Source organism: Budorcas taxicolor, chromosome 21 (genome assembly GCF_023091745.1).
Source record: "Budorcas taxicolor isolate Tak-1 chromosome 21, Takin1.1, whole genome shotgun sequence".
Lineage (NCBI taxonomy): Eukaryota > Metazoa > Chordata > Mammalia > Artiodactyla > Bovidae > Budorcas > Budorcas taxicolor.
This window is the reverse complement of record NC_068930.1, coordinates 50,940,396-50,955,504: the sequence shown is the minus strand read 5'-3', so window position 1 is coordinate 50,955,504 and position 15,109 is coordinate 50,940,396. Positions and strand designations below refer to the sequence as shown.

Genomic DNA, 15,109 nt, shown 5'->3' with positions numbered 1-15,109 from the left:
AATGGTGCTTAAAGAATTTATTCCTACATTTGTTTGTCAGTGCAGAGTGCCATACTTCCTGGAAAATGCATTTGCTCTTAAAGGGAGATACAAATCAGGGCAATGTATTAAGTCCGTTTACCAAGAGAAAACAAAATCTTGTGGGTTTTAATATGATTTGGAGCTTTTTTTTTTTAAGTTAAATCTGTGACTAAATTACTGAACTCTATTTTTTCAAATTAAAAGCTCTGAAACTGTAGTGAAAGTTTCCATTTATTTGCATTGTGTCAATCCCAACAACATGCCTAGGGTGGAGCTTAATAGCAGAAGTGCCATCCAGCAATGATGGTCAAGCAAACCCTTACAGCCACAGTTAGGGAATACTTGATGACTCAGGCTGGTCATTGAATGGACATGTTGCTTAATTTACCTGAAGAGGCAACCAAATCTAGGCTGGTGGCTGAAAGCAAGGGAAGGTGTCTGTGACATGCAAATAATATTACATTGCTGATAGAGATAGAGAAGATGAGAATGTGGCCTCTTTCATAGTCAGCTTTTGCACCTATAACAAAATTACATACAGACTGGGGGCTGTTTTGGAGGTTGGAAAGCTCAAGATCAAGATGCCAGTCAATTTGATTCTTGGTGAGAACCCTCTTCCTAATTTGTAGACAGTCACCTTCTTGCTGTATCCTTTCTTGGTGATGGAGAGAGGAAACTCTCATGTCTTTCTTCTTCAGTTCAGTTCAGTTCCGTCACTCAGTCGTGTCCGACTCTTTGCGACCCCGTGAATAGCAGCATGCCAGGCCTCCCTGTCCATCACCAACTCCCGGAGTTTACCCAAACCCACATCCATCAAGTTGGTGATGCCATACAGCTATCTCATTCTCTGTCATCCCCTTTTCCTCCTGGCCCCAATCCTTCCCAACATCAGAGTCTTTTCCAATGAGTCAACTCTTTGCATGAGGTGGCCAAAGTGCTGGAGTTTCAGCATCATTTCTTCTAAAGAACACCCAGGACTGATCTCCTTTAGAATGGACTGGTTGGATCTCCTTGCAGTCCATGAGACTCTCAAGAGTCTTCTCCAACACCACAGTTCAAAAGCATCAATTCTTCGGCACTCAGCTTTCTTCACAGTCCAACTCTCACATCGATACATGACCACTGGAAAAACCATAGCCTGAAATGTAATAAAATAAAAATAAATAGCTAATTCTAAGAAGAAAGATGTAATATGGTAGAAAAGATAGGGTCAGTTCAGTTCAGTCACTCAGTTGTGTCCAACTCTTTGCAACCCCATGAATTGCAGCACGCCAGGCCTCCCTGTCCATCACCAACTCCCGGAGTTCACTCAGACTCACATCCATCGTGTCAGTGATGTCATCCGGCCATCTCATCCTCTGTCCTCCCCTTCTCCTCCTGCCCCCAACCCCTCCCAGCATCAGTCTTTTCCAATGAGTCAACTCTTCGCATGAGGTGGCCAAAGTACTAGAGTTTCAGCTTTAGCATCATTCCTTCTAATGAACACCCAGGACTGATCTCCTTTAGGATGGACTGGTTGGATCTCCTTGCAGTCCAAGGGTCTCTCAAGAGTCTTCTCCAGCACCACAGTTCAAAAGCATCAATTATTTGGTGCTCAGCCTTCTTCACAGTCCAACTCTCACATCCATACATGACCGCAGGAAAAACCATAGCCTTGACTAGACGGACCTTAGTCGGCAAAGTAATGTCTCTGCTTTTGAATATGCTATCTAGGTTGGTCATCACTTTTCTTCCAAAGAGTAAGCGTCTTTTAATTTTATGGCTACAGTCACCATCTACAGTGATTTTGGAGCCCCCCCCCCAAAAAAGTCTGACACTGTTTCCACTGTTTCCCCATAACACAAATTTCATCATCATGGGGTACCCCATGACCTCATCTAAACCTATTTCCTCCACACCCCCACCAAAGACCTTACCTCCAAATACAATCATACTGGGGGTTAGGGCTTCAATATATGAATTTCAAGGGGCCACAAACATTCAGTCTATAACAACCTCAAGTCACCAAACCCAAACACAGAAAGAAGGAAATCCAACTTATATTCAAATGTAAGGTATGTGTAGGCTCCCTGGTGACTCTGTGGTAAAGAATCCACCTGCCAATGCAGGATGTAGGTCAATCCCTGGGTCAGAAAGATCCACTGGAGAAGGAAATGGCAACCCTCTCCGGTATGTTTGCCTGGGAAATCCCATGGACAGAGGAGCTCGAGGGGGCCTGGGTGGCTACAGTCCATGGAGTCACAAAGAATCAGACACGACTGAGCAACTAAACAATGAGGTGTGTGCACTCCCTGGACCATCTTTTATATAGAGTTCAGAAACTGAAGCAAAACTCATTGTCCTTTCCTTCCTAATGTTAATATTAACCTTCTTTGAAAAGCCGGATTATTGTTATTAAACTCTCAGGAATATATAGTCTTTTTCATTTAATGCTAATTTTGTATATTAGCATTGTGTTCCAATGAGCAAGGAGAAATAAGAATGATTTAAATGAGACATGATATTGACATTATGGTTACTCATTCATTCCTGCAACCCTTCATTCATTCATTTAGCAAAGTATATTGAACATCTGGTGCATGTGGGTTCGAGGTTAGCTCTGCCCTCAAAGAGCTCACAATTTGATGAGTTAATAGGAATCTCATCACAGTGAATTAAAAAATGTCATTTCATGGAACTGGATTTGAATAGGATATTTCTTGAAATATGCCAGTTTATTAGAACTTTGTCTTCTTTTTTATATAGATATTTTTATGGAAAGGGAATTCACTGATTTAAATTTGTCAAGTGCTCTTACCTAAATTCCAGGGACCCTGAAAGAGAAGTCAGTGGGATAGTGGATGGTATTTGACCTACATGACAATAAAAACTATACTGAATACAGACTCACAATCATAAAACAGACTGAAAGCCCCACACTCCTGCAGTTGACTGAATCAAAGTGGAATACGCAAGATTGGGAGCATACATCAGTGGGGCACTAACACCCAAGTGACAGGGAGGGCACAGGACAGACTAAATTATTGCTGCAATCGTCACTGTTATATTGTATGGGAGGTGACTATGCTTCTGAATAAGACAGACTGTAAACTATAAAGGATAAAACATGAAACCACAGAGCATTAGTGATTTCACCAGGTTACTTTCCTTGATGATAGTCAAGGGCATTGGGTTCTAAGTTGTTGCAAGCCTTGTCAAAGTGGGCATGGGTTACACCAGGCCAAACCTCATGGCTTCAGTTTTTTGTGGGCTGTTTTTGCCTCTCATAGGATGTTATTGCTTGAAGAATGGTACAGTGAATTAATCTGAGCATGGAAAGGCCTCATTTTCCCCAATATCTCATGTGTTATGAGTGAAGTCACTCAGTTGTGTCTGACCCTTTGCAACCCCATGGACTGTAGCCTAACAGGCTCCTCCATCCATGGGATTTTTCAGGCAAGAGTACTGGAGTAGATTTCCATTTCCTTCTCCAGGGGATCTTCCCGACCCAGGGATCAAATCCGGGTCTCCCGTATTGTAGGCAGATGCTTTACCATCTGAGATGTGGCAAAATCAATAAGCCTAGTTCTTTCTTTTTGGGTTCTGTTTGTACCTAATCCTTTTCTTTGTCAAATGAAAGATAACAGATTCTAAAAGTGTATTTCCAAGTTCTTTCTTCACAGGAATTTTTTTCATTTTTTTTTTTTTCACTCTGTAAATTACTGATTCTGTTACCCCTGGCTGGAGGGACAGGGGAGGTAGTAGTGTGACCTAAGCCCAAGGGTCAGGACTACCTGGCAATAGCTGGAGAACCAGAGTACATCTGTCTAGTGGTAGCTGGTCTCAGAGGAGCCCCAACCACTGCCAGATTCCGTCTGAGGCAGACAGGGAGAGGGAAGGTCCTCTGGCTTCTTTCTTCTCTATACTGTCTCCCGTCAGTGATCCTAGATGATTAACCCATGGAAGCCTGGGAGGCCCAGCCCAGCAGAAGGTGGTCCCTCTGAGTAATAGAGCAGAGGACAAGGGAAGAGTGAGAAATGGTCTGCAGACAAACATTCAGAACTGATGCACTGTTGTTTTAGTGGGATTTGGAGAAAGAGCTGATATAAACATGCATTTTCTTTTTTTAAATTGAGATGTAATTGACATATTAGTTTCAGGTGTACATAATGATTCAATGTTTGTATATTTTGCAAAATAATCACAATAAGTCTAGATAACATCCATTATGACACAGTCACAATTTTCTTTTTATTGTGATGAGAACTTTTAAGATCTACTCTGTTAGCATCTTTCAAATATACAATATAGTGTTCAGTTCAGTTCAGTCACTCAGTCGTGTTCAACTCTTTGCGACCCCATGAATCACAGCACACCAGGCCTCCCTGTCCATCACCAACTCCCAGAGTTCACTCAAACTCATGTCCATCGAGTTGCTGATGCCATCCAGCCATCTCATCTTCTGTCCTCCCCTTCTCCTCCTGCCCCCAATCCCTCCCAGCCTCAGAATCTTTTCCAGTGAGTCAACTCTTCACATGAGGTGGCCAAAGTGCTGGAGTTTCAGCTTTAGCATCATTCCTTCCAAAGAAATCCCAGGACTGATCTCCTTTAGGATGGACTGGTTGGATCTCCTTGCAGTCCAAGGGACTCTCAAGAGTCTTCTCCAACACCACAGTTCAAAAACATCAATTCTTCGGCGCTCGGCTTTCTTCACAGTGCAAATCTCACATCCATACATGACCACTGGAAAAACCATAGCCTTGACTAGACAGACCTTTGTTGGCAAAGTAATATCTCTGCTTTTGAATATGCTGTCTAGGTTGGTCATAACTTTCCTTCCAAGGAGTAAGCGTCTTTTAATTTCATGGCTGCAGTCACCGTCTGCAGTGATTTTCGAGCCCAAGAAAATAAAGTCTGACACTGTTTCCACTGTTTCCCCATCTATTTGCCATGAAGTGATGGGACCAGATGCCATGATCTTCATTTTCTGAACGTTGAGCTTTAAGCCAACTTTTTCACTCTCCTCTTTCACTTTCATCAAGAGGCTTTTTAGTTCCTCTTCACTTTCTGCCATAAGGGTGGTGTCATCTGCATATCTGAGATTATTGATATTTTTCCTGGCAATCTTGATTCCAGCTTGTGCTTCTTCCAGCCCAGCGTTTCTAAGCAGGATGACAATATACAGCCTTGACGTACTCCTTTTCCTATTTGGAACCAGCCTGTTGTTCTATGTCCAGTTCTAACTGTTGCTTCCTGACCTGCATAGGTTTCTCAAGAGGCAGGTCAGGTGGTCTGGTATTCCCATCTCTTAAAGAATTTTCCAGTTTATTGTGATCCACACAGTCAAAGGCTTTGGCATAGTCAATAAAGCAGAAATAGATGTTTTTCTGGAACTCCCTTCCTTTTTCGATGATCCAGCAGATGTTGACAATTTGATCTCTGGTTCCTCTGCCTTTTCTAAAACCAGCTTGAATATCTGGAAGTTCACGGTTCCCATACTGCTGAAGCCTGGCTTGGAGAATTTTGAGCATTACTTTACTAGCATGTGAGATGAGTGCAATTGTGCAGTAGTTTGAGCATTCTTTGGCATTGCCTTTCTTTGGGATTGGAATGAAAACTGACCTTTTCCAGTCCTGTGGCCACTGCTGAGTTTTCCAAATTTGCTGGCATATTGAGAGCAGCACTTTCACAGCATCATCTTTCAGGATTTGAAATAGCTCAACTGGAATCCCATCACCTCCACTAGCTTTGTTCATAGTGATGCTTCCTAAGGCCCACTTGACTTCCCATTCCAGGATGTCTGGCTCTAGGTGAGTGATCACACCATCATGATTATCTGGGTCGTGAAGATCTTTTTTGTATAGTTCTTCTGTGTATTCTTGACACCTCTTCTTAATATCTTCTGCTTCTGTTACTAACCATATATTACATCTGCAGGACTTATTTTATAACTGGAAGTCTATACCTTTTGACCGTCTTCATCCATTTTCCTCAACCCCCACCTCCAGGCTCTGGCATCTACCAATGTTGTACTCAGCATCTATGAGTTTGATTTTTTCTTTTTTAAGTTCCACATATAAGCGAGATCATATAGCATTTGTCTCTTCCTGCCTAATTTGTTTCACCTAGCTTGATGTTCTCAAATTCCATCCGTGTTGTTGCAAGTGGCAGTTTCCTTTTTTATAGCTATGTAGCACTCCATTGTGTGTGTGTGTGTGTGTGTGTGTGTGTGTGTGATGTATCACATTTTCTCCATCCACTGTCCAGTCATCCGTTGATGGACCCTTAGGTTGCAATCATGCATTTTCAATTCTGTTATGTTTAACAGAAACACACTTTGCATTTTGAAAGATGATTAGAAATTGTAACTAATAAATCCTTTATGGAAAGATTTTAGGCACTGTAGCACATGGCTTCCTGAGAAATCATTTATTTTCCTCTGTATAAGTGTAGCTCTAGGAATAGACCTAATGTGAGCATAGGCTATCATTCTAAGTGTCCCCACCTGAACTGGCAGAGGAGATTTGGCTAAGATGCTGTAAGCAGAGCAGTTAAGTAGAATCAAGGTCTCCTTTGAGATTCTCCCCAGAGACATGCATGTACATTGTTTCATAGTTCTGTTTTTATACAAAGAACTTTGTGTACAATTGTTGTTGGACTCCCAGTTAAGAACCCATAGCTAGAAATGATGAAAGACTTTACTTGTATAACTAGGAAGACTGAAGGTAGTTTAGTTTCTGGCTTCTTATCCTTGAGATTTATATAAATAAAATAAAATAAGTAAAAATAAAATAATCAGTAATATCTCATACATTTCTCATATTGTCTCTCAGTCTCTGTCTGTCCCTCTTTTCCTTGAGCTTTCCTTTCCCTACATGGGCTTCAGTTTTGGAGTGACTTTTCTCACTTGGCACCAGATGGCCTCACTAGCTTTAAGCTTACATGCTCCTTGGTGTTTGTTTGTATTCTCTCTGAGATGGGATTACCTAGTATTTAAGAACTCTGGCTCTAGAGTTAGGCTGCCTGGGTTTAAATTCTGCTTCTTTATTATCCATGTAACATCAGTTACTTCCCTGTGCCTCAGTTTTTCATATCTTCAAATAGAAACAGTAGTAGTACCTACCTTACTGTAGGAAATAAATGACTACACATATGCATAGTCTTATATATAACATACATGTTTATGTATATGGGGCTTCCCGGGTGGGGCTAGTGGTGCAGGAGACATAAGAGATGTGGGTTCAATCCCTGGGTTGGAAAGTTCCCCTGGAGGAGGGCATGGCACCCCACCCCAGTATTCTTGCCTGGACAATCCCATGGACAGAGGAGCCTGGCAGACTACAGTCCATAGGGTCGCAAAGAGTCAGACACGACTGAAGCGACTTAGCACACACTTGTGCATATATGTATATTCATTTCTATGAAAGCATGGTGTTTAATACTGTGTCAGCAGAGGAAATGGGAACTGCAAAGACAAATGGCGTTTATAAGGTAGTCAGGGAAACACTATGGAGAATACAAAATGTGAGAGAGGGGAAATGTTTAATAGGGAGTCAGGAGGTTTCAGGTTTCCAAGTTGGAAGACTTGTGTTATGTGAGCGCTGCATTTAAATTCTTCCTCAGAAGGGTGTTTGCAAGTAGGGAGTCCTCCTGGGTCTGAGGATGGGAAAGCATCAGTTTTATCTGTGAGTTCCTGTTGACGTTACTCTGCACACCACCTTGGGTCTGTGCACTGACATCTTTAGGTAACCCCCGTGGGTTGCACCGTGCCTGGCCTCCAGGAGGGGCCCAGTAAATGCTGATGAACAAACAAATGAATGAGTGTTGGGAAACAATCAGAAATAAGAGCCCTATGAGTTCTGTGGCCAAATTGTATGTCTAGAAGTGAATAATATGCAACTGTGTTTTCTTCATTGAAAAACTGATGATTTCATGAAAGAGATATGGGAAATAAGGATCTGTTGAAATAAAAAGGAAGCGATTACTTGATAAGGATGGTGGGCAAAACATTTCAAGCTTGTAGTGGAGGTTTGATGGGACCGGGTAACAGTGAGATGAGAGGGTTTCCAGGAGACATGTCATGATGAGAGGTGGGTGGAGTGAGCTCGCACACGGCACTGAAGGCACCGATGGAGGACGGGTGACAAGCTCTGAGATGAAAAGTAACGCCTTGGACTTCACCTAGGACAGCACTGGCTGCTTGAAATAAAATGCATTCTAAAAGCTATATTTTTTAAAGTAAAAAAATATTTTATAAAATTAATTTTAACAATATATCTCATCTAACAATATTTTATTTGACCTCATATATCGAAAACATTATCATAGCAATCATATTAGTCTCTGGAAAAATGATTGAAATGTTTTGCATTCTTTTTTTCAATACTCAGTCCTTGAAATCTGATATCTGTTTTACACTTAGAATACATCTACTTATTGACAGTCACATTTCAAATGCTCAATAGCCATGTAGGGTTAGTGGTTATGGGATTAGATAGCACAAGCTTAGAGGGCAATGGGGAAAGAACTTCTTTATGGGGAAAGAGAGATGGTCCGGTGGTTCCTTAGTAAGAAAAATATTCTTGCTTAAAATAGGTTGACAGTTGCAAATAAGCAAGATCCTAGGTGGGAGGGAATTTTACCACATGTGCATTTGATGGTCTGTACTGGTGTGGAAAGAGTGATATTCAAAACCCCACAGATTTACCGAAGTTACACTCCACGGGGGTTTTAGCTTACATCCCCTTCACACTTTTATTCCCAGGAAGGGAAATGGCTCATTGTGCTTCAGGAAGACAGAATTACTGAGGTGTGCATTCTATTTTGCCCAGAGTCATTTTTCATCGTTTTTGTTTTGTTTCATTTTTGAATGGCACATAAATCAGTTGCAAATGAACTGAATTGGCCATCCTATAAAGACTGATCTTTGCAAACATGTCCTGTCAAAGAGATGTGCGGCACATCTTTTGGGGGTTGCTGGGGAAGGCAGGGAGATATAGGGGTGAGGCGGCATCCTCACAGTTTATTGCACAGGCACAGGTACAAGCTGCTGGTGAGTGGACAGGCCGATACACACCTCGGCTTTCATCTTCTTCACGTCAGGACTTATCTTGCACTGAGAAGTCTTATCATACTTCTCCTCAAACGTATTAATCACTGTGTGAATTCTAAGGCCTCACATGGCTTGAAAATTTGGCATCCATGTGTTGTTATATATGTGCTTATGGGGCTTTTACTCGAGCTGCTGAGATTGATTTACATTCTGTCTCTCTCTGAGGCTCCCAAACCTCAGACCTGCTGAATCTGAAACTCTGGGGGTGGAGCCTATGGATATTTATGTTTAACACCCTCCTGGGTGAATCTTAAGCCTGTCTGGTCGTTGGGTCAGCCTTTGGGAACCATGGCTGAATACCCTACAGGCAGTTCTGTAAAAAAAAGTCTTCATGTAAAAAATTCTTTTCGTGTGTGTGTATGTTAACAGTCTCTTTAACCTGTGGTTCTCATTGGTTTTATTTCTGTAAACTGCTTTGTTAGCAATGACGGGAAGTAGAAGAGCAGTTTCCTTGCGGAGCTCATTCTGTGGTTTGTGAGAGTGATATGGGAATATATTATCTCCAGCCAGAGAAAACACACTCTGTCCTACTGAGAGAGGTTACAGGGGCAAAAAATCAGTGCCAGGCAATGGGAGGGGAGTGAGTGTCGGTTGTTACAGAGGGAAGGTGAGCGGCCCTGATGAGTAAAAATGATTTAGAGGTGTAAGCCCACCATAAACTTTATTAAAAAGAGAAATCTGAGGACAGGCTCTGGTGAGAGGCTGCTTGGTGGGGAGCCCAGCGGAGAGCGAGGGACGGGGCTGGGGACCATCCGCAGCCTTCCTTTACAGGGGGCGGGGGGAGAACAGCAGTGAACTCGAAAATGAACACTTAATTTAGAGGTTGGAGAGGGGACACTGAGCAGCCACTGAGGCCAACAGAACAGCAGGGTGGAAACAAGGAATGAAATTTTTCTTCTCCCCAATAGATCCTTAAAAAAAAAGAAAAAGAAAGAAAGAAAAAAGAAAATCCTTTTATAATTGGGAGAGAACAGTGGAAAAAATTCAAGATGGAGTTTAAAGTCGATGCCGTAGAGTCTATAGGTCTAAAAACAATTATGGAGCAGCTGAGAGGGTTATTTCCATATGTTAATGATTTGTCCGTGGTATAAAACATCAAGATCACATTCAGGGTTAGACCATGGTAATGCCTGATTTCTCACCATGCATAGAAATCTGGGGCTAGACCACTGTCATGGCTTGTTTCTAACCATGGAGAGAATGTGTCTGAAGTAAAGCAAGCAAGGAGTAGAACCACATTTTTATAAACTGTATTTTTGTTTCGTCGTTGTCCTTTAGCTAAATCAGTCAATGGCAACTTATAATAGCACAAAATGGTTACAGAATCCTGAAAGGCGTTGTGAGTGTAACTTCAACTTTGCTTTTGAAGTTGCATGAGCATATCAGGATTTCTCTGGGACTTGTTTTATTTAATTGAAATGTCTTTCTGTACTTACTGAGCCAAAGCCAGAAAGTCCTGGGTGGTGGGCACACCACAGATTCACACTGATGCAGTATGTCATTTTTTCCATGCAGTCATCATTTGAGATTTTATTTATTGACATAATCAAATAAAAACTGTGCACAGGATGGATAATATATTTGGAATGGGTAGAGGTGACAATTAATTATGCTCTCCTTAGCATATCATAGGGCAGCAGTGAATATGTGTTAAGGGAATAAATGCTTTAAAATGCCACTTCCCCTCACCTAATTGCTTTATTACAAATTAAATTTGTCACTGCCAGTGAGTTCAGGCAAACTTTAAAAGGTCCCATGTTTGTATAGTGACTTAATTAAAAAGACTAATATAACCTAAGCTTGACCCTAAAACAAGAGAAAATAGTCCTATTTTGTGCACTGGTAGGAATGCTACCTGACGTTCTAGATAGGTGTGGATTTCTGGAGAAAGACAGAAGGATGGAGGATGAGAGCCTGTAACCCCAGAAAGAAATTTCATTAATATTACTCCTGGGATTTTTACTTTGACAATGTTCTACCTCTCTTTGGGAAACAAGGAACCCCATAAGCACATTTATCTACACTGTGGAAAACTCAGGAGGGCCCACAGTAAACAGTTTTGCCCCTCCCTCATGTTCAGCAGTCCTTCCTACTAAACATAAACCCAAGCCATTGGCTAGGTTGGTTGCAAGAGTTTCCTAATCCATAGTGAATGCTACATGCATGTGGGCCTTTGCTGCTGCTGGACAGTTTTAATCATTTCTCCAGCAGCCCAATAATAATGAAGAGTAGATAGAAAGAGAGGCTATCTAAGGACCTGTTGCTTTGAGGCATTGAAGAAAAAATTTGTCTCAAAGATCTTATGTAGAATAATCTTGCTATCATAGGCTAAAATTATTTTTCAGACTTACTGATAAGGGAAACAAATCCTTTCTTTAAAAAGAAAAATCCTCAGGAATTCCCTAGGGGATAAGAGTCCACACTCCCAATGTAGGGGGCCCAGGTTCGATCCCTAGTCAGGGATCTAGATCCTGCATGCCCCAGAAAGACCTGGTGCAACCAAATAAATATATAAATATATATCCCTATATATAATAAATATAAGTATATTTAAATAATAAATATATATATATATATTTAAATCCAGCCAGTTCCTCCTACATAAAATAACAAAGTTCTACTAGGTTAAATCAACTGTAATGCATTTCATAATCTTGAAATGTTGTTTCTAATTTCTTTTCTTTTATCTATTTTGTAAATGGAGGTCTTTTTTAAATCATTCCCCAGAGGAGCATGCTGTTTTTATGACTCACATTGTGGAAATTTTGTTAAATGTTTCATTTCCCCTTAATTTATGTTTTTGTCTAAAAATTTTAAAATACAGATTTGGTATTTGTTTAAAGTACAGCAGCTATTATTCCTCCACTAATGACATGGGCTTAGTTAGAAGATTCTCCGTTAGCTAACACGTAAGGACACTTCTCCTTTCTGCTTACCTGCAAAGGCTTCTCCCATGAGGAGCCCAAGGAGGATGAGGCAAAGCATCTATGGATTCTTCATGCCTGTCAATGGGCTTTTTCAGACATTCTATTTTTTTTTTTTTTTAAGCTGAAAGGTAAATTATTCTTAAATGGCTTTCTTATCTTTGTTACGGGAAAGTGAATTGCTTCTAAAGTGAGTGTCAGCATGACGACTGCTTCCCCTGTTCACCTCCCCCATCCCATCCCTTAGTCCCCAACCAGGGTTTTATCCCACTTGCTTTAAAAGTTTTCAGCAACTTCATTAATCTACTTATTTAGCTAATACCTATGACAGGTTCCCCTATAATGAGATATTGCCTTAACCATGGTTTAGATTCCCATCTTGTATTATTAGAATATCATATGAGTATAAAGTATAGGATTAAAATAAACTGATTTGGGATTATTTTGATTTAAAAAACAAATGGGATTTTTAAAGTTTTTTTAAAACATGCATTCATAAACTTTTCTCTATCTGTTTTAAGTACAGGTTTTGGGGGAAGGAGAGAATTTGGAACTAATAACCATGTCTATTTTCAGAAGCTATCCAAAGGCTGTTTGAGAAAAGCTCTAACTCTAAATGCAAGAAGTACAGTAAAATTCAGAATGTTTGCTGTTTATTTGACTATAGCACTTATTTTAAATGATTTCTAGTTAAACCCTAAGCCACATCACCAGTGAAAATAAAATTGTCTTACCAGGGGTGTTTGCTCCTCACCTGCATCTATAGTCTGTCGTAGAGGGCTGGAATATCCCTTAAAAGTCTTGTGTCATGCAGAAAATATTTGAGTTACTTACTCGAGCTCTTCCTATATCACGAGAGAACCCTGAAAGCATTGAGAAAGAAGCTGCTTGAGAAGAGAAAGCACAACTGTGAGCTGACCCTTGGAACCTGGGGACCTGCCCATGGGAAAGCTCCTTTTGAGCTGAGCGTATAGTGGGAATGAAGAATGACATCAGAATTGCTGGGGTTGTAGTGCAGTTGAAAACTGTGGTTGTTGTGGACATGCTGGAAGATTGGTTTTCCTTTCCAAGAATAAAAAAAAATAAAAAAATTCTTTAAACAAACTTAAATTCAAGGCTGATAATGTAATATCAGAACTGTGAACCTTGACCAAAAATTGATAAAATTGTTTAAACATTCCTGGAAAATCGATTAATTCTCAAAATATTCTTATTGAGATGGCTAAAATAGCCTGTATTGCTTTTTCTTTGCAGTCAGGGCACAGCTGAGATTTAGTTTTGACATAATGAAGAAGTTTGCAAGATGATAAATAGAGCTGTATATTCTCTGGATACAACTCTACATAGTCTGGGCCAAGTTCCTACAGAATAAAATTTTCCCATTTGGGGGTTATTGAATAATATTTTCTCCAGTTTTGAGTACTGAATAAGTTACATACTTTTATAGGAAAAATAATCCAAAATTAAGCTGAATATCCTCAATTTTTGGTAATCAAACTCTATCTGGGAAATGCATTTCTCTTTTTTATAAAAAAGATACGATATGGCAAATGTCTATCAGATCTAATTGAGTACTGCTGGAGTCTCAAGGAAAAAGAGTCTTTAGAATTTAAACTTCTATATTTGTGTCCTTTTAAATTCTGAAAAATAACCAATATACCTAAGGAAAAATTTTTTTTCAGATGTCCTAAAGTGGGAACTGGCTAGAATTCTGACCCATTTTCATCCTAAAAGGATAGATGAACAGAAATGATCCTCTGTAGACAGGCTTTAAGTGTCAGGCAAGAATGTGATTAACAGCTCGGAGAGACATCTAATCAAGCAGAAAGATGAATGCAGGCGCCCAGCATTTTAGTTCAACCCTGTTGGCTCAAGCAGCTGGAGTCAATGGAATGCTCTGGGACTTGATTTCTCACCTAGAAATTAATGCTATTCCCCTAAATGATCTCGGAGGCTTCTTCTAGTCTGATATTCTATGTTTCCAAAGTCAAGTCTTCATTGCTAAAAGTAACGTGATCTTGGTACATGTCCAGCAGTGGGATTTCTCTATTCCTTGAACATGCCAAGCTTTCTCCTGTCTCAGAACCCGTGTGCCTGCTATCCCTTCTCCTGAAATGACTGGCTCTATCTCAGCCTTCAGACCTTGGCTCACTTGTCATCTCCACTCAGAGTCCTCCCTGGCCACCTCATCTAAAGTGGCCTCTTGTGTTTCTCTCGCTCTCATTACCCCATTTATCTTTGCTCTAGTCTTCTGATCTCATCATGTTGATTTCTGTGTGTACTTGTTAACTGTCCAGCTCCCTTGGAATGTAGGCTGAGACCTTCTTTTGCTTACTGATGTATGTATGCAGTGTATAGAAGAGTGTTGGCACAAAGTAGGTGCTAGATAAGTACTTATTGAATGAAGGTAGTTTAAAAATTGATGCATGTATATTTTAAAATTATGTATTTGGAAAAATAAAACAAACAAAAACACTAAACCTGTCTTTTGCTCCAATCATCAGCCAAACTTCACACAAGGGCAATTCACATACTTTATGGAATTCACATATTTCTTTTGGCCACATAACCTGGGCATTTTATACAGCATATGCTGTATTTTCTTCAGTGCTCAACTTGTGGTTTATAGCTTTATATCACAAAGAATTAAAAATGATTTTCATATATTTACTCTGTGTCAGTGAATTTTCCAGGGCCTCTGCACCAGCTGCTCCTTTACTGCTGTTAACACCAAGAAAGTTTCATCTAGACCCAGGATAGCTGTGTCTTCCTCAGTCCTGTCCATTCTTCTCTGCCAAGGTCCAAGGATCTTTTTTCCTTCCCAACGCAGGGATGACCCCACCCACTAGAGTAGAAAGAGGACTCTCACGGGTGATGAGAAGATTGGTGAGAATGATGCTAGTGATGGGTGAGCTTCTAGAGGCCAACCTGGACACTCCTTAAGGAAATGTTTTCAGTGCAGACAATATCATATTTTTACTTGCACAGCTCAAGAGGCTAGTTTTTTTGTCTGTTTTGCTTATTTCTAATGAAAAATGCCAGATGGAGTAGGGAGAGATTATTGCATTGCTCA

At 40.5% G+C, this 15,109-nt stretch overlaps 1 protein-coding gene across 1 annotated transcript in view; it reads left to right on the top strand.

The window, feature by feature from the left end:
• The window catches only part of SLC25A21 (solute carrier family 25 member 21), a 362,628-nt gene that overhangs the window by 145,690 nt on the left and 201,829 nt on the right, over positions 1 to 15,109 (top strand). The gene's annotated exons all lie outside the window — the stretch shown is intronic.